The sequence below is a fragment of the Pinus tabuliformis genome, chromosome 7, assembly GCF_031772625.1.
Source record: "Pinus tabuliformis cultivar Carrire ecotype Pingquan chromosome 7, CPIR1, whole genome shotgun sequence".
Classification (NCBI taxonomy): domain Eukaryota; kingdom Viridiplantae; phylum Streptophyta; class Pinopsida; order Pinales; family Pinaceae; genus Pinus; species Pinus tabuliformis.
This window is the reverse complement of record NC_142293.1, coordinates 1,833,883,243-1,833,904,844: the sequence shown is the minus strand read 5'-3', so window position 1 is coordinate 1,833,904,844 and position 21,602 is coordinate 1,833,883,243.

Below are 21,602 nucleotides of genomic sequence, written 5' to 3'. Positions count from 1 at the left end.
CATTTATAGTACAATAGGTGACTCTTGGGATTCAGATCCCAAGGTCTCTTGGACTGCTTTTGTCCATTCGAATTCCACACTAACCCTTTAGGATTAGGTGTCCAACAGTCGCTAGACTCGTTAAAATGATTAAATAGCGACAAACTTGTCTTTAGACGAGAACGAGTTTCCCTATCGCTAGGCTCGTTAAAACATAGCGATGGGCTTGCCCGAAGGGCAGGTTATAGAACAAGCATATGTTATCCTCCTCAAGCTTGACAAAAATAAAGAGGTACTGGTCAGAAATGACTGGGGAAAATTGGGAGAACCTCGAAGCTTTGATGGTAGCAAGTAGCTCTTGAACATGACACTTTGTCCTCCGTACCACATTGGGTTGGGTTGTTTCATTCACCGGTCTCATCACCATGGTCCTCGCCAAACCATCCGTATTTGGGGTAATGCTACCGATCCATCACATTAGTGTCGTTATATGTTCAAGAGATGTGTTCCGAAAGAGTCAACCGTGTCCCATCCACTGCCATACATTATCCTTCATCCACCCATGATCGCCACCCTGAATCATATCTCACAGTTTGTTTTCACCTCCACTAAAGTCATTAGCTCCGTTCCGTGTCACTGATGTGGGATTCATTAAGGCCCTCCTTTGACGGATCGCTTCTTGTCGACTTCAACTCATTATCCAAGAAGTTGATCTAGGAACACCCCCCCAGTACTTTGAAGCTTGCATGCCTCAATGGCAAGTTTCTCACTTCCGGTGACAGGTATACATCAATGACCTTCGACCAGAAGATTTTGCGTGGTGTTCGACGCCAAGTCCTTTATTCACACCACGTGAATTGTACTGTAGTACCTTGAGGGTCATTGTCATTATTGGTGATTCCTCTCGCGCTTGTTAACGGTTTACATTATTGGCCGGTAATCAAGCGATGTCCTTCCATGTTCGACTTCAGCGTAATTCTCACATGGATCGACTTGTACTTAGAGTAAAGATCGAACGAGATTGAAGACCCCGGATCTAGTTTCATCCATCCGGGCTGCGATATATATTCAGGAAATATAAAGACATTTGAGATGTACATTGTTGCAGCAGATGATCATCCTACTCAAAGGATGATAATTTCAGCAGAGAATTATCAGTCTATCATCAGACGGTCGTCTGTTATATGTACCAAAATGAATTTATAAAGTTGAGCATGGGAATGCCCGCCTCAGCTAGATCATGAAAGCAGAATGAAAAATAATGTATTGTATTGTATTTTATTGCAGGGCACCTCTCAGCCGATTGAATGAACTTCGGATCCTCCTAATAAAGCATTTCACCCGATAAACGACCTCATACTTTAGGGGGCAACTGTTATAGACATTTTTGTGCCTAACAGCATGGAGCATGAAATGTCAATAATCTGAGGGATCCAAAGTCCCTAAACATGTTGTTCTTACCCTTAGAGGAACAAGGTCTGCAAACCACAGCACTGAGAATCAGTTCTCCACCCAAAAACACTCAAAAACAGGCTATTTCTGGATCATGTCAGCTGCTCCACTGAGCATCTGCGCTGAATGTCAACTGCTCCTCCTTGTACCTGCGCTGAAGGTCAAAACCAATGAAGGCTAGCTGCGCTGGGCGAGATTGGCCAAGTGGCACAGTCATTCTGCAAGGTGTCAACTGCCCAGGAAGCTTCTAAACTGACACTTGGGTCAAGGAATTCGCCTAGTGATGAGTAAGAGGGTCTTGATCTCCAAGTGGAAGCAAGATCCTCCAAGTGGACTCAAGAACTGAAGATTAACTAAAGTGGGAGAGGACACAAGTCAGCTTCAGGCCAGTCTCAAGATGACTCATCCTTTCTCCAAAACCCTATATATAGAGCTCTCTCATGAGGTCTATAGAGGCTGGAATTTTGTGCAAGTAAGGAAGTGCTGTTGGTTTGTGATTAGAGCTATTGGGTGTTTGCTTGAAGGAGGTGAAGAGGAGATTTCTTTCAGCTGGGAGGTGTTGCTGGATTGGGCCCATTGTGGTTGTAACTCTCTCAGAACTTTACTTCTATTATCAATAAAGTATTCGAGATTCTTCTATGTGCATGTGTCTTTATGATGAATAGATGTTTGTACATTTGATTTATGCTAATCCTATAATCGATTATGGATGTATGCTTCTTGTAGTTTCCTTTTCTTGTGCTTTTACAGGATCTGTGTGTAGCTGGGCCGGTGGAAGGACAAGAAGCTAGGAGCAAGCGGCAAGGAGTGAAGACTGGATCGACTATTAGCGCAAGATAACGGTTAGTAGATCATCCTTTTCTTTCCTCTCTCATCTCATAAAGAAGAAACTTTGAATAGCTTTGCATTCAGTTGTTGCTGGAGTACTATCACCTTCAGAGTGGGATAGAGGCATTCTGCATTAGATACTTTTCCCCCCAACAAGAGGACAAGAATAACGAAAGGCCGCCAAGACTCTTTCTAATAGCTCCACCAAACGAAGGCCTCTTTTATAGAGGCATGAGCAATATGAGGGAAACCAAAATAATCAGCGAGGGCTCGCCAAAGCTACTGAGATTTATGACATTGAAAGAACATGTGATAGTTGCTTTCCTCCGCTGATTTGCACGATAAACAATACCCAGGCCCAGACCAACTCTTTTTCTACAAATTATCCCATGAAAGGTTTTTGTTATGGAAGACTAGCCATGAGAAGAATATGGCTTTGGAAGGACATCCAGATTTCCAAAAAATTACTAGAAAGTTTGGGATAGAAAGAGCACCCTTTAAACTTATCAGGTTTAAGTAAATATCCTTTACACATACAGGCACCATTCCCTTTGTGCCCTTCCAAATGAGGACGTCATCTTCCAACGAACGGCAAATGCCACAGTTCCTCAAACAACATCTGATCTTCTCCCACTGCTGAGCCAAAACATCAGACATCCCCATATTCTCAACATCCTTCCAAAGAGGGAAAGGGCCCTGCCATGCTGCAATAAGCTTGTTCCAAGTAAAGTAACCTTTTCTATGAAAGAAATTTAGAAGCATTTCAGACAAAATGATGTCATCCCCCCCGCTCAAGAACGGATCAATCCCAATGAGGATCCTATTACCAGTCTGGAAACTCCATACCAAATTTTTTAAGAAATAAGCTTCGACCTTACGGAAACTCATCCATATTGCCGATTCGTAAGCGGATCCAATCTTTCCCAACCTGAACCAGTAAGAAATATCTTTGTTGGCCATATATATATTTTTTTATGGTATTGCTCCAGGGACCCTCCCCAAAAATACCTCTCCAAAGAGACTTGCAAATTAGTGCCTTTCCAAAGGTCCTCAGATCCAGAATGCCCCATCCTCCTAACTTCTTTGGCAAGGTGATATCTGATAGTCTAGATAGGTGATATTTTCTTTGCTCTGATTGACCACCCCATATAAAATTTGCAGTTAATTTGTTCATCATATGAATGATGCTGGCAGGAAGAAAGTATAAGTGAGCCCAATACACAGCTAATTGAGTCAGAACCGATTGAGCTAAAACAACTCTGCCTGCCAAGGAAAGGCATTTGAATTCCCACCCAAAAATCCTTTTATAATACCTGTCTAGTATCCATTGCCAGTCCGATTTAGAATATCCATTAGCTTTTAATTGGAATCCTAAGTATTTCATTCCATCCTTGATGGACCGCGCCTCTATCCCAAAAAGAGAAGATAGACATTCGATAAGTTCCAAATTAACATCATTATGATAGAAAGATGATTTGGATTCATTTATTTGCAAACCTGTAGCTTTTTGAAACCTTTCCAAGATGTCATGAAGACATACCTAGGTAAGTTTGCATAGCATGCCGAAAATAAGGATGTCATCTATAAATAAATTATGGGATATAAAATTATTTCTGCAAATCTTCAATGGACGACACTTGTCTTCTCCAACTGCCTTGTTAATGAGACTTAAGGAGTTCATAGCCAAGATGAATAATAAAGGGGATAGGGAACAACCTTGACGCAAACCTCTGGCAGCTAAGAAATAAGTGGAAGGTAGCCCATTTATAATGATGGCATAATTAACTTGCTCCACACAGGCCATGATCTAGTTTATCATATTAGAATTCAAACCAATTTTTGCAAGTAGACATCTCATGAAGCCCCAGTCTAGGCAATCATATGCCTTTTGAAGATCAATCGTTAGTATGACTGCTTCACTTTTTCTAGTATGCATGGTGAACAAACTTTCCTGTGTGTTCGCAACAGCGTCCAATATATTCATTCCTTTTAGAAAACCATGTTGGTCCTTAGTTAAAAATCTAGAAAAAAATGTCCTTAATTCTTTCAACAATGATTTTGAAGGAAATATTACAGAGAGAAATAGGCCTAAAATTCTGAAAGGAGGCTGCTTCCGGTTTTTTTTGGAATGAGTGCAATTAGAGTGGAAGAAGTGAGCTGATGTATGCTGCTTGAAATTCGAGAACCTTCAACCATCCTCAACAGATCATGTTTAATAAGGTCAAAGAAATGGATAAAGAATTCAATCATCCAGCCATCTGGGCCTGGACACTTATCTTTCTTGAAGGATTTCATGACTCCTAACAGTGCCTCCTCTGATATTGGCTGGAAAAGGCACTCATTTTGCGCATCATCAAACATTTGAGGATAAAGATCAATGCCCCATATAATGTCTTGTATCCTACTATCTCCAGATCTCTTATATTGATTTTCAAAAAATTTAATAGCTTCATTAGAGATGTCTTGTTGTGAGTGAAGAAAGCCTCCCTGACCATCATTTATCTTCCATATAGTGTTTTTCTCACGTCTAGAGCTTGCAAACCTGTGAAATTTTTTTGTATTCCTATCGCCTTCTTTAAGCCAAATAGCCCTGCTTTTCAGTCTCCATGATGCTTCTTCCTGATCCAGGATCTTTTGCTTTTTCCTTTCAAGCTCTTTTATACGACATCTCATATGAAATGGAAGCAAGTGAGCAGCGAAAACTCCAGAAATGCTGTCCAGCTCCAATTGTATTTCACAGAGAGCCATTCTGTTAAGTTGTCTTTTCTTGTATTTCCATTCTTTAACAATCTTTCTGATGGAAGAGAGTTTATCCCTAAAAGTCATATAAGGGGGCATATTATCTCGAGAAGATAAGTCATTCCAAGAAATTTTTATAAGATCATTGAATTCAGGATCTTCTAACCAGGATCTGTTAAACTTGAATGGGTACCATTTTCTAAAACCCTTTTCCCTCCAACTAAGAAATATCGGTCTGTGATCCGATATAAAGCAATTTCCGATGCTTGAGATCGGCATACCCAGTCTATCAATGATGCTAACATGTAGTATAAATCGATTAAGTCTTTTAGCAATATATGCCCCTTCTATCCTTCCATTGTCCCATGTAGGTTGCATTCTGGGATGGTTAATGTCAACAAGATTTCGGTGCAACAACTCATATTTAATACGATCAGCAAGTAGGTCTTTTTTCTTGCTGTTCCCCCATATTTCTTCAGAATTTAGAGTAACATTCAGATCCCCCGCAATCATCAAAGACTCAATTTCAAATATCTTTGATGAAAATAATTTTTCCCAGAATGGGAGCTTATTCTTGTACGGCGCATAAATGTTCAAAATATTAATAGGACAGTCCTGACCCCGAATAAAAGCAGAGATAAGGATGCCAGCAAAACATTTATATGCCTTAGCCCTAATCCAGTCGGGGTCCCATAATACCGCCAGTCCCCCAGATAGACCATTAGCCTTAGAAGCAGCAATAGACCAGTTAGGGAACATCTTTCTGAAGTAGGAAATATAAACAGGAGTACTATGCATGGTTTCCTAGATTAAGATAATTTTAGGCTATGACGAATAAAATGGATTCTTCAAAGCCAAAATTTTTTGGTCTGCCCCGAGACCTCTGATATTCATAGAAAGAATGAGAGTCATTGTGGGTTCTGCTCGGGAAAACTTGCTCTAAGAGGCCCGTTCTCAGACAGATCAATGATATGAACATCAATAAGAGAGAGGTCGTGGATTCCTTTGCTAGCAAAGTCCATCTTGCCCCTGAAGTGTCTGCTACCCCTGTTATTTTTTCTCCTCACAGTAATGTTTTTTGTAGAGTTTGGAGTTATATGAGGAGGAGAAGGCTTCCCAGGTTTATGAATAGTTAGGGGACGGAGTTAAAGCAATTTTTTACTCAGAAGGTAATCAAGGTCGCTACCTACAGAATTAATAGGTGAAGGCATAGGGGAGTTTAGAGGAGTAGCTGATACGCAAGGCTCCTTCCCTTTCTCAGATGGAAGATTTTTTTTTTTTTTTTGGGATGGGGAGGATGATGGGATAAATGCAACGTGGGAACCCGTAGTATAATCATTAAATGGATGGGGAATTGGATTAGGGGGAGGAATTTCTTTGTCAGCAGGGGGTTCCGGAGGGGGCATGCAAATCTGGTTATAAGCCTTATAACCGAGTAGGGAAGCTGACCTTATGGAGAATTTAGGCAAAATACAATGGCTCGGAGGATTTAATGAAGGGGATGAAAGGTCCTGAGAATTTAACTTGCATAGGGAAGATGGAGTTCGGTTGAATTTATCTCCAGGAATAGACACATTAACCGGACCACCAGATTCGATGGGAGATAAACAGATTGAAGATGGTAGCTGAGACATACCTGAGAAATGAGACTTCATCTTACACCTATTTGATGTTGGCTCGGATTTTCCTTGATACGTCTGACCATGAAATTTGACAGGTCGACGAGGACAGTGTTTGATTAAATGACCCGTTCTATGGCATGTTGAACATCTGAATGGGACTCCCCATAAGTCCAGTCTCTGATATATCTTTAAGTCTCCCCAAGATAGCTCAATGTGATCAGGAAACCCACCCTTGTAAGCTTTTTCAATGAGGATCCATGCCACACGCTTGTCTTTTTCCCCGAGACATTTAGGATCTACATAAACACATCTTTCTATAGTGTTTCCCATCTCAGTAAGAGTTTCCTTTGACCACAATTCAAGAGGAAGGCCAGGAAGCTTGACCCATATCAGGTTGTTTGAAGGAGTGTTCCTCAAAGGATTGTAACCAATGTACCATTTGTGAAGCACAATAAAACTCTTTCCATGTATCCATGGGAGATTTTGAATAATATCCAAATCTTTAGCGCTCAAGAAATGAAAACAGTATCAATCCTTTATGAGTTTTTCTATTAGAGGAATATAACCCAGCAATGGTTTCCATTGAAGTTCAAGCCATTTACACATCAGCGCATCATCCATCTCTGAAAAATGCCATCGACCCACTAGGGCATGTTCTTGGAGACTCGCAATGCGGTCGGCCAGATAGATGCCATCAAATTTAATTGCCGAAGGTGGTGGAATGGTTTTGACAGGTTTCAAGGTATTTTTACATCGAGTGAATGGTTCACCTTCTATGTAATCCCTCCGTGGATAATCATTTTGGCCACCTTCCCGCACTTTCCCCGATTGTGGCAGGTCATCACCACCAAGGTCATCAGCTGGTAGAAAGGGACGGACCAACACATCTGCCAGCGTAGACTGCCAATCACTTGACGGGATAGCAGCACCGTGGCAGGCCTCGACCAGAATAGTGGCACGTACCATAGCCTCTGTGGCCGATGCATCCGAGGAAATGTCCATGCTCAAAACGCAAAAGGATAAAGACGTCACACACCCCGACTTAGTTAGTGGATCGAGAAATCCAACACAAATTCTTTCTAGATCGGGTCATAAATAGAAACTGACACATACTGAACGTAACGCCCAAGGAAGTTATGGCCAAGAGAAGGAGGGAAAAATCTCACATAAAGTGAAAACTGACAAGCGAAACCTCGAGAAATAAAAAACACTCTTTCCAAGAGAAAACGAGTTCCAAAGTAGACAGAGACCTTCAAGTAATAAAGAAAGGAGACGTTCACATGGGAAAAGATAAGGAAAAAAGGAGAAAATTCAAAAACGGCAGCTGCTAATGACCAAAAGGTCTGACGTAATCTTCTAAGGTACAATCTTCGATGAATCTCGAAAAATTTGAATCCCGGTCTAATGCAGAAACCGAACTCGGAAAATAGAAACGCGAGCTAGGAAGGTTTTCCGGCCCAGAAAAACTAGGTGACAGGAGAGAGCGGACATCCAACACTCGGAAGACTGAGGATTTCAAAACGATAATCAGGGAAACTTCATATTTAAGAGAAATTAGGAAGGTTTATACAGCAATAGATACATCCCTTACAAGTGCACCACCAATGTCCAATTCTGAAACTAAAGTCTACGCATGGTCTAGAGATAATGCAGATGTTGGATGGGATGTAAGTGAATTTACTGGAAACCTTCAGTAATAAAGAGAAAAAACCTTCCAGAAATATGTGAAAATCAATAGCAGACATTTGCTACTTCCCACATCGAAAACCTCAGCCTCTAAAAAAAATGAATTCATAAGAGGAATACAACACCCTTAACATATCTAATGATGCATGCAAAGTCCATTTAGGAACCCAAACTAGAGAAGATAGTAGATATTTGAAATAGGGAGCTGGATTTCCCCGCAATCATAAAAATTACCATAAAAGAGAGATGAATATGAGCTTGATAGACTCCTTACCTTGTTGGAAAACTCTATGGTCACCAGAGCCGAGCCTTCGCAGAAAGAAACACGAGCCTCCCGAGCGAAAACAGCAACATTCCACTCCACTTCTCTGAAATCCAAAAAAATGAAGACGACCCAAAAGATATATCAGACAGTGAATGAGACTTAGGTCCAGAAATAACAGGGGACATTGGATAGTGAGGTCTCAGTGAGAAATGAGACAGAGTGCGAGATGGAAAACTGTAACGTCCCTTCGGGGCAGGGACATTCTGAAAAAAGTCGAAAACTATATATCTGTTACCTATACATAGGCATGGGGTGTGCATGTTGGGATATGACACATCCAGTAACAAGGCGACGCAGGAGGTGGATGTAGGAATAGGTGTCTTATATTCATGAAAGGCGAGAAAACAGATGGTAGATAGGAAGTAGACTCAGGAAAGGATACATGGCCTCATGTATCATATAGTCACCATCTGTCATCCTCCATTTTGCTGCAGTTTCGACTCCATATCCCTGCTCCTACACTCGCTTGGGAAATGACACATCCAGTAGCAAGGTGACACAGGAGGTGGATGCAGGAATAGATGTCCTATATTCATGAAAGGCGAGAAAACAGATGGTAGATAGGAAGTATACTCGGGAAAGGGTACGTGGCCTTCATGTATCATATAGTCACCATCTGTCGTCCTCCATTTTGCTACAGTTTCGTCTCCATATCCCTGCTCATACACTTGTTACATTTGTCCTCGGCTTTGGCTTCGGCTCGGCTCCACCCTTCTCCGTCTACATTTAAATGTTATTACAACATGAAGTAAACGTTATTTGCCCTAGTTTGGTATTCTTATATGCATTTTGGATGGAAAACAATGTTTTTGATTATTAATAATTTCTTTTCATGTTTGTAGATATCCATTCCCGTAAAATATGGGTAGATAGTGAAATACTTAGTATTGAAGTCAAGTAATTCATATCGTATTATGGTTATAAGATTGTTCATGTATCCTTTTGTTCATTTGTGTTCCTTGCTGGCTTGTAAGAGGTCAAAATGTGCAGGTCCTTTTCGACGTGCAAGCTTACAAGTTTCCTTGGATGCAAAGGTGTTAAGGATGGATGAACCCACATCACTGTTTTAGACTACTTGTGATGCATGCCCATAGTAAGAGATAATTTTAAAATTTAATTTTGCACCATAAAATAGGCATCCCCAAGCTTACAAGTTTCCTTGAATGCACAGGTGTAGGGATGGATGATCCCACATTACTGTTTTAAACTTCTTGTGATGCATTGGCGTAGTAAAGGATACTTTTAAAATAAAATTTTGCACCATACAGTAGGCATCTCTGTTCAATATTTAAAATATTGTTTTAAACCACAAAACTTCATTGCGGTTTTTATTATTATCTGTGAACCTCTTAAGGGCAAATGCCATTCCTTGAGTTTTTTATCACTTTGCCTTTATCTGAAATTTTGGACGCTTTCACCACTTTCTTCAATGTCAAATCATTACGAGTATCCGCATGCACTCCATCCATACATTCTCCAACCTTTCATAGTGGAACACATTCTCTTCTTATTTAAAACAATGGAAAGCGCTAGAGACTAACTCTAATTGAGAGCATTGGAATAAATCTTGCTCTTCCAAACATCTAAACTTGTTCATTTTAGGTATGTTCTACGCTTAGAGAAATTTATTTCAATTTTCACAGTTAGCTCAATATTTTTTTCCAAATTAGCAATCACATCAGAATTAAAGTAAACTGCAGATAGAACATAAACATAAATCGCAGAAGACAAGCCAAGACAAGAGGACACAAGATGTGGCGCTAGTTAGGGACAAACCCCAATGTGGGGAAACCCTTGATCAATTCTTCTTATATGTTCTTCAATAGTTCAGCACAGAGAGAGAGAGATAATACATTTACAATAGAAGTCAACACTTTTACTTATCTAGACAAGAGCATAGATCATCTCTAAGAAGATGATACATGAGATCACTTGAAGACATGCTGCTTCAACTGATTCTCCAAGGTGACTCCTTCACCTATCATCGTGTTGCATCTCGTCATCATGCTGCACCTCACCGTTCTGCACTTATCATCACAATGCTGCATCTTATCACACTTCATCAATCATCACAACACCCATCACTGCACTGCATCATGTACCATCATGTACCATCATGTGCCATCGCTGCACCTTGTTTTGCCACCATGTGCTTGCTACACCTTGCTTACCATACTACTGTCCCAATTACTATTGCAGCGCCATGTCTTGTTGTTGTCCCAATTGTTATTGCAACACCATTTCTTGGTACTGTCCCAATTGCTATTACAGCACCATGTCTTGTTGCTATCCCAATTGCTATTGCAACACTATGTCTTGCTGCTGTCCCATGTGTTGTTGCAGCACTATGTCTTGTTGCTGTCCCATGTGCCATGGTTGAACCATGTTGTCCATGCTTGCTGTCCCATTGTTTGCTTTCTGTACCTTGCATGCTTGTTGTCCCTTACATGTTGCACCTTTATTACAATGCTGTCACACCTTATTATATCACGCTACTGCGCTTACACCAGTGCACTGTTAGGGGATTCTATGATTGCCACATTGCTGGACTGGTAAGGGTATTCTAACAGTTGTTTGGACAACCTTGACAACTTTTGTCCCAAGGCTATGATCACCATTCCCCAGCATTCCTAAACCACACATTGGCTTGTTATACACCAGCAGTCACAACTAGCCCTTACGCCTTCCTTATTAGCCTTAATGTAGACCTGCGGGTGTATAAGGGACTGCAGCTTGCTACAACAAGCCTATCCCTTGTTGCGGTTAGAGCTTTCATTCTTCCATACACTGCGTTAAGGTTCTAGGGCATCCATATAGGGTAGAGACCCTTTTCTAATCTGTGTTGAGGGCTTACATTGTTGCGCTTCTTCACTGTGTATACCTCTTCATAGGTTATGTTAGATCTTCTCCAGAGGGTAGCGTTAGGGCTTCTCCATAGGGCAGTGTTAGCTCTTCTCCATAGGGCAATGTTAGGGCTTCTCCAAAGGGCAGCGTTAGGGCTTGTCCATAGGGCAGTGTTAGCTCTTCTCCATAGGGTAGTGTTAGGGCTTCACCAAAGGGTAGCGTTAGGGCTTCTCCATTGGGCAGTGTTAGCTCTTCTCCATAGGGCAGTGTTTAGATCTCTCCTCCATAACTGCATTGAGAGCTAGATCATCCTCCTTAGGACTGCGTTAGGGCATCCTCCTTAGGATTGCATGAGGGCTACTTCCTTCTAGATTTCTCTCACACTAAAACCCAAGACAAGTGGAGAGAAATCAAGAGAGAAGTTGTGTGTAAAAATACTCTCAAGTCATCTCCTTTTATACTAAAACGTTGAGCACATGAGGGGTTTATTTGGTTGCTGGCTGACCTTGACGAATTGTCTTATAACAAAAATAAATTCATAACTCCATGAATACTTATTGGAATCAGATGATCTTTAGATCAATCCTACACCTCTCAATGAAAGGGATTCAAGAAAAATATATAAATAAGATGGCCCACATGGAGTTTGGCCCTAGTTGCCAATTTTAACACTCCCTCTCAATTAGGGAGAACTCCATCTGCTGATTTATATGTCCGACTGTATTATCTCTGCCATCAGTGCCCTGCATTGATCTGCTCTGCGTTGCTGAACCACAAAGAAGAAGAATTGACCGAGAACGTCTCATACCATTCTCTACTGACCCGAAGTCAGTTTTATTGATCCTAGATCAATATCACAAGAGAGTGTCTCAAACCACTGCTACTGATCCCAAATCAATTTATTGATCCCAGATCAATGGAGGTCATCCTAATATAGGGAGTACGGTAGATACAATGATGCATCCATCGATAGTACTACTATGGTCCCTAATCCCATTTCCCTGCTCATTGATCAAATGAGAGGTACTTCCCACGAGTCCCAGACTACATGGGTAGGATGCCTCGATAAGAGAACCAATCATCCTGTCCATAAGTCGCCTCAGGGTATCATAGGGGAAGGCTGAGCCATTCATCCTGTACACAGCGCACCATAAGGGGAGGGTGTGTCGCCCTATGGTCGCGTGTTGCTCCAGTAAGTACCCCAAGCCCCTCAGAGATCTTAGAGCTTCAATGCATGCAACATGCAGGACGCTCATAAGAGGGTCTCTCAACTACTCCAACTCATTCGGGAAAGTCACAAATTTGACCTTTCCCCGGGGCTTTGACAAAATGTCTGCGACCTGTACATCGGCCTCAATGCGATGGAGCCTCCTCGCTCATCGATGTATGATGAGAATGAGATTTTGGGGGTTAATCAAAATCTCTTTCCCTAAACAAATTGATCTTGAGGCCTGTGGGTTATGGCTCACTAAGCCTTATCGGAAGTGTTTCTTGAGGCTTTCAACCTTTAGCCATGGACCACACACTTATCGGAGGATTTTTACACTATCGGGAGCATTTATATATGCTTCTAAGGCTTTAAAACCCCGACCATTTAACTATCGGAGATATACGGAACAAAGAGTTTACAAAGGAAAACCCCACTCCGTTGCGCTTAGCCGAACCTCAAGTCTTTATAAGCCCCAACTATAACTGTCGGCGGGTCCGCACCATTAATTACTCCACAACACTATTCCGATCCTGATACCTAATGGACGCGATCTCCAATCTCCTTCGAAACTTCGACGACCCGATCGCCGATTAGTTTATCGGCGATATCACCATCGGCGTATCGGTCATCCGTCTTCCCTGCTCTTTGACGTCTCTGACATGTGATTGCCGATCGCATATAAATTGTCGATATGGACCCTCGATTTGACGGTTGCGATTTAATTTGCATTTCACTATCGCTATATTGAAAGGTCGGTTCCGATACCATTTTAATGGTTCCGCCGATGTGATAAAAATCTCCACTCCTCTGCGATTTCATTCGTCATTTGAAGGAATTCTGTGTTAAAACACAGTTCCACCACAGTGTGCCAAAGCACGCATAAATTCCATTAATATCTTTGGGTCGCCATCACGCGTGATGGTCGATCAACACATCAAAATTGGGATTTAAACCCTCGGCACACATACATGAACCAGAATTGGAAAAGAGACATTCTACACAGACACGCTGGAAATACAAACACATATTTATTATAATAAACGCATCACGATTACAATCCTAAGGCATTTTAGCCTTAGAACAGAGTCTCCTCTGGCTACATTTTTTTTCACTCTATTCTCCCGCTTTCCATCTATATTACTCTGTCTCCCCTCCACACTTGAACACGTAGCTTCATATATATAAGAAGTGTTGGATCAGATCATGGAAGGATCCGATCAATCCTCCAACAAAAGCCCTTAAAGCTCGATAATGCATGCATGACAGATTACAATAATAACAAGTCTTCGAGAGACTTATCCATTCCATCTTTAAATCTATTTTAAAAAAGATTTTTTCTTGTTTTGCTCCGCTGGTCCACGTCTTCTTTCTTTTTCCGCTTTGTATTCCTCCCTTTGACTAAGGGTGCTGGATGCTCCTGCATCAGACTCCCGAGGCACAAAAATTTATGACCTCCTGGTCATATGCTTCTCCTTGTCTTTAGCAATCTACCCAGTGCATTTCCTCAGTGGAACTGCCTTCATGGTCTTCTGTGAGCTGCAACCAAACCTCTGCAACAACAAGTCCTCCCTGCTGCCACTTACCTCACCAAGCTCTCCTCTAGACTTGGTCTTTTGGCAAGCTCTATGGTTCTCTCCTCGAACCTCTTGCTGACTAACAATTCTACCCAACACTTCTTTTGCTGGAATTGTTATCTCTAAGACAACTCTACCCACAATTGCAACTGTGGAGCTGCCTCAACAACTTCTACCCAACCGCAGTTGGAAGTTGTTCTCAGCTTCTCTTGAGCACTCCTTGCTCTTAGGCTATTGTTGCAATCTTCTTACCTTCTGTTGTTGTTCTATGTGTGACAGTAAGACCATAACTTTCCAACTCTATCAACTTTACCTCTTGCTCCTCTTTTCAGGAATCCTTCCTCTTCTCTTAGGAATTTCTTTAATCTTCCTTTGCATGCAGAATCTTCGTCTGCTGTGATATCAAACTTCTACTCTGATACCACTAATGGTGAGAATGAGATTTTTGGGTTTAATCAAAATCTCTTTCCCTAAACAAATCGATCTTGAGGCATGTGGGTTATGGCCCACTAAGCCTTATCGGAAGCGTTTCTTGAGGCTTACAACCTTTAGCCATGGACCTCACACTTATCGGAGGATTTTTACACTATCGGGAGCATTTATATATGCTTTTAAGGCTTTAAAACCCTGACCATTTAACTATCGGAGATATACGGAACAAAGAGTTCACAAAGGAAATCCCCACTCCGCTGCGCTTAGCTGGATCTAAAATCTTTATAAGCCGCAACTATCACTGTTGGTGGGTCTGCATCATTAATTACTCCACAACACTGTTCCGATTCCGATACCCGATTGACGCGATCTCTGATCTCCTCTAAAACTCTAACTACCCGATCGCCGATTAGTTTATCGACGATATCACCATCAGCGTATGTAATCCGTCTTCCCTGCTCTTTGACCTCTCTGAGATGTGATTTCCGATCGCATATAAATCGTCGATATGGACCCTCGATCCGGCGATTGCGATTTAATTCACATTTCGCTATCGCTATATTGAAAGGTCGGTTCCGATACCATTGTGATGGTTTTGCTGATGCGATAAAGCTCTTCGCTCCTCTGCGATTTCATCCGCCATTTGAAGGAAATCTGTGTTAAAACACAGTTCCGCCACAATGTGCCAAAGCACGCATAAATTCCATTAATATCTTTGGGTCGCCATCACGCATGATGATTGATCAACACATCAAAATTGGGATTTAAACCCTCAACACACATACATGAATCAACATTGGAAAAGAGAAATTCTACACAGACATGCTGGAAATACAAACACATATTTATTATAATAAATGCAACACGATTACAATCCTAAGGCATTTCAGCCTTAGAACAGAGTCTCCTCTGGCTACATTTTTTTTCACTCTATTCTCACACTTTCTATCTATATTACTCTGTCTCCCCTCCACACTTGAACATACAAGTTCATATATATAAGAAGTGTTGGATCGGATCACGGAAGTATCCGATCAATCCTCCAACAAAATCCCTTAAAGCTCGATAATGCATGCATGGCAGATTACAATAATAACAAGTCTTTGAGAGACTTATCCATTCCATCTTTAAATCTGTTTTAAAATAGATTTTTTCGTGTTTTGCTCCGCTGGTCCACATCTGATTTCTTTTTCTGCTTTGGATTCCTCCCTTTGACTAAGGGTGCTGGATGCTCCTGCATCAATGTACCATATCCCTGATAAGGTAGTATATGATGTCTATCTGCTGGTGCAATCATAGAATACAAGATTTCTCAATAATCGAATCCCCCCCTGGTTGACACAAAAGATCATGGTGGTATCCATCATGTGTACAAATAGCTCACTGAAGAGCTTCCACAACCAGGCAGCGTCATACGAGATCATACTGGTAGCTATCGATTTGGTCTCTGCGGTGCTTAAGGCAACCGACTTATGCTTCTTGCTCATCCATGATATTGAAGCAAAATCCAAAGAGAACCAACACTCATAAGTGCTCTTACGATCCTCCACACTGCCTGCCTAGTCAACATTTGAATAATCATGCAACTTCACATTTCCAGCAGTGTATCTCAATTCATGAGAGATTGTGCCCCGAAGATATCTCAGAAGATTCTTGGCACCAATCAAATGATGCCCAACAATATATGAGCTCATCATGCTAACTGCAATACATATGTCCGGACGGAAGTTCACCAAGAACATCAATGCGAATGAATTTATGAAACTCAGAGGCATTTCCCAAATCTGGTCCGACATCACTACCATATAACTTGAAAGTTTAGATCCTCGAGGTAGTCATGGGCTTGCAGTTTACCGTTCCACATCCGGATTCCAACTCCCTCTTATTTCTACAAATGAGAGGGTCTACACCTGTCAGAAATAGGTCATCCTTAGAAGGTGTCGGTATGAGAGGTCTATCATCCACAACCTTCGAGCAATGGTTTGAATCGGTTTCAATCCTAGTGAATCTCAACTTCATCAGAGATCTATCAATCCTCTCATACTATGCTCGGGGTGTTTTGTTTCAAGTCATAGAGGGCTTTCTTCCACCTGTATACATGAGATTCCCGATCATGAATTTCAAACTCCTTGGGTTGTTCTAAACCTGTGGACCTGCTACATAAGGGGAATGGTCCCCTTGTAAGATTTTCATTTGGTACATCTCAGACATGTACCTTCATGCTCTTCTTGAATTCAGGCATCCCTGTCACCATTTGACTCACATCGGGTAGGGTCCCATAATAAGTAGACCTTCGATGCTATAGATGAGATATGTCAATTGACATGATCCCCAATGGACCATCTTGCAACTTGATACAAATTGCCAACCCTAAACCCATGAGAAAAAAACATCTTTGAAAATTTCATTTTCAAACATGTACCTTTCCATCGATGAATGCCACCCTATATCCTTTCACTTCCATTGCCGAAATGGACACTAGGTTCTTCTTGCGATCAGGGACATAAAAGAGATTCTATAAATGAATCGGGTTACCCTCGTTCAATTGAGGGGTAAAATTTCCTACACCCTTTCTAGGATAGGTGGCATTGGCTCCAAGTATAATCCCACGATTATTTCCATCTCTACCAAATTAGAGAGAGCACCTTTCTATCCGTTAAAGTTCTTTGGAGCACTACAGTCAATAAGCCAAATTCCCAAAGAATTTGAAGGAGAGGGCCAATACAAGATAACGCTCCTTTATCTTATTAGAACAACATTTGATTCTTCATACCTGGGGTTCCTTGCTTTCTTTGAAGATTCGGTTGTTACCTGCATTACCTGTCATTTCTCTGATCATTGAAGATGTCCCTGGAATGATTGTTATCATCATCAAGTGATGTGTCCTCGCCATTCGGACACTCCTTTGCATAATGGACAAACTTATTGCAACCAAGGCATTTGTCTTTCCTTTCACCCTTAGATCCAAACTTCCCATTGAAGTGACATTTAGGTAGGCCATCAGAAGCTTCTTCTGCGCCTTTTTGATAATGTTCTCTGCTTCAATTTCACCCTCGCTGAATTTGAAGAGGGATGAGGAATCCACTGATCCTTTTGTTCTTTCCCAACTGTCTTTAGTGATTGCTCTTTCACTCTTGCTTGGGCTTTGTCTTCACCTCAGCTCTGATACCATGTTAATTTTAGGTATGTTCTATGCTTAGAGCAATTTATTTCAATTTTCATAGTTAGCTCAATATCTTTTCCAGATTACAATCACATCAATATTAAAGTAAACTGCAGATAGAACATAAACATAAATCGCAAAAGACAAGCCAAGACAAGAGGACACAAGATGTGGCGCTAGCCAAGGACAAACCCTAATGTGGGGAAACTCTTGGTCAATTCTTCTTATATATTCTTCAATAGTTCAATAGAGAGAGAGAGATAGTACATTTACAATAGAAGTCAACACTTTGACTTATCTAGACAAGAGCATAGATCATCTCTAAGAAGATGATACATGAGATTAGTTGAAGACATGCTACTTCAACTGATTCTCCAAGGTGACTCCTTCACCTATCATCATGATGCATCTCGTCATCATGCTGCACCTCACCGTGTTGCACCTTTTTGCACCCATCATCACAATGTTGCATCTTATCATGCTTCATCAATCATGAAAATACCCATCACTTTACTGCATCATGTACAATCATGTGCCATTGCTGCAACTTGCTTACGATACTATTGTCCCAATTGCTATTGCAACACAATGTCTTGTTGTTGTCCCAATTGTTATTGCAGCACCATGTCTTGCTGCTGCCCCATGTGCTATTGCAGCACTGTGTCTTGCTGTTGTCCCATGTGCCATGGTTGAACCATGTTGTCCATGCTTGTTGTCCCATTGTTTGCTTGTTGTACCTTGCATGCTTGCTGTCCCTTACATGCTGCACCTTTATTACAATGCTGTGACACCTTATTATATCATGCTGCTACACTTACATCAGTTCACTGTTAGGGGATTCTCTAATTGCCACATTGTTGGACTGGTAAGGGTATTCTAATAGCTGTTTGGACAACCTTCACAACTTTTATCCCAAGGCTATGATCACCCTTCCCCAACATTCTAAACCACACATTGGCTTGTTATACCCCAGTAGTCGCAACTAGCCCTTACGCCCTCCTTATTAGCCTTAACGTAGATCTGTAGGTGTATAAGGGACTGCATCTTGCTACAACAAGCCTATCTCTTGCTGCGGTTAGAGCTTTCATTCTTCCATAGACCACGTTAAGGTTCTAGGGCATCCATTTAGGGTAGAGACCCTTTTCTAATCCGCGTTGAGGGCTTACATTGCTACCCTTCTTGACTGCGTATACCTCTTCATAGGTTATGTTAGGGATTCTCCAGAGGGCAGCGTTAGGGCTTCTCCATAGGGCAACGTTTAGATCTCTCCTCCATAACTGCGTTGAGAGCTAGATCATCCTCCTTAGCACTGCGTTAGGGCTACTTACTTCTAGATTTCTCTCACACTAAAACCCAAGACAAGTGGAGAGAAATCAAGAGAGAAGTTGTGTGTAAAATGACTCTAAAGTCATCTCCTTTTATACTAAAACGTTGAGCACATGAGGGGTTTATTTGGTTGTTGGACAACCTTGACGAATTGTCTTATAACACAAATAAATTCATAACTCCATGAATACTTTTTGGAATCAGACGATCTTTAGATCAATCCTACACCTCTCGATGAGAGGGATCCAAGAAAAATATCAGTTGCCATAAATAAGACGACCCACATGGAGTTTGGCCCTAGTTTCCAATTTTAACATAACCAAAACCTTCAGAGATTTTTATCAGTTACTTTCATCCCAACATGTTTAAACTTAAATGATTGAGTTTGCCTACTATCTCAAGTAACCTTGACAAGTTCTTATATTTAGATGTGTTCCAACTTTTAAATCTGTCAAGCTTTCTGGGAATCAAAACAATTAGACAGTGGTTTTTAAGACAATGGGTAGCCTTGACAAGTTTCTTACTCTCAATGCTTATGGAGAATGGAAGTTGTTTAAGATTTGGCATTTTCTTTTCCAGGAAATTAGTGTGTTCATTTTTAGTCCCTATGAATTTGTAAGGACAATTAATGTATAAGTTCCTTTGATTATGATGGAATTTTCAGCTACACAAGTGCACCATGGAATATTTTGTTTTATTTTGCAGTGAAGAATTTTGGTGCTGGTGCATCTAACTTGTGTGGTTACCCTACTTTATATTTTTAAAGTTAAAATCATGCCAATAACTATATGATTGCTTTTCATATTGCAATTTTTTTAAAATTTAGGATATTGAATAATGTTTTTGTAAAATTACGTAAATTTATGTTAGAACACTATAGTTGGAGATATTCATTAATAAATGTATTTTCACATGATTATTCATGAAAAAATTGCTTCTGAGAAATGTAATTTGTCAGAATACTAACAAGTATGTTCCCAACATTGGTATTTGATAATACATACATATATATATATATATATATATATATATATATATATATATATAATTTTAGCAAGAAAGTCATGTTTCATGAGTATTTTTTTTCCCATGTATTCTCTCTCCGATATTTCAAAGGTGAAATCAATATATACATTGTTTAGCCTTTTTGACCTTAAAAGGGAATTTGAAAGAGTTTCAGCCATGACTTGGGGTTACTTATTATTCATGCAAGGCGACATCAAGACTTCTGCTATGCTTCATGATATAAAAACATACAAAAGTTGCCATTTTAGGCCTAGTTTCATTTAATACTATTTTCAGAAATAAATAATACGACCAAACATATTTAAAAAAGGGGTTAGCTCCTAAATTCTTGTTTAAAAAGACCTCTTGCAAAGATAAATATCTTTAAAAAAAATGATCAACCACATTAATTTCTCTGTGTATGCAAGTTATTTTTATCTCTAAAACTTTGTTCATGTTTGACTCAAGTACCAAATTCTTAATTGGCAACTTATTGATTGCCCAATCTATAAGCAGCTTGGAATCCTTGAGAGGCTAGAATTGAAAAATGCTTGTCTACAACAAATTTATGAGTAACCATAGAGCAATCAACTCAACCTAGTAATTGTTCCTTGCCCATAGTCATGCAATTTGATCCTAAAAATAAAATTCCTTTCACCACACATATTTGGGTTTCCTTGAGAGAGTATGTTACAACAAAATCTCGTACCTTAGTGCAAAGCCTCACTAGGTGACTAAGAGAATGAGTAACATGGGAAATTCACTATTGTAACCTTAACAACCAGACCCCTTGTTTTAGTAATGGATTCCATTCAACAAAAGGGATGTTTCTATAAACCAAGTCAAAAGCCCCATAAGGCTTTTACTTTGATCACCACAATTGAAAAGGATAAAACAAATAGGGTTTATGGTGGATTTGAAGGTAATTTATAGATTTGAGTTCAATGGGTTCTATCATTGTTCTAATGGGTTATGTCAATGAAGATGAGCTCAAGTAAGATCAACACACAATAAGAAAAATTACACGACGTTGTAGTAGGATAACTTGTAAGATAGAAATTTGTGGCAATAAACCAATGTATAACAATAGTAAATAATAGCCCAAATATTTATGATAATAAAGTGAAGAATGAAGGGCTATCACATGAGTAAAATAGAGATTGGATTTGAACAAAGTTTTGCATTAAAAAACTGTATAATAGCATTAAAAACCCTATACATTATACTTGCAAGGTCGTTGAATAATGCATAAAAAATCACCTTGTATTTTATAACATAATCAAATCACTTTCTAACCCTATGGGTAAGATGTCCAAGCTATTTAACATTGAAAATATAAGCTTTTGTTGTAATCTAACCCTAAATACCTGTAAAACATAAAAAATGATTTCTTTTAAAATGAATGATTAACACAATG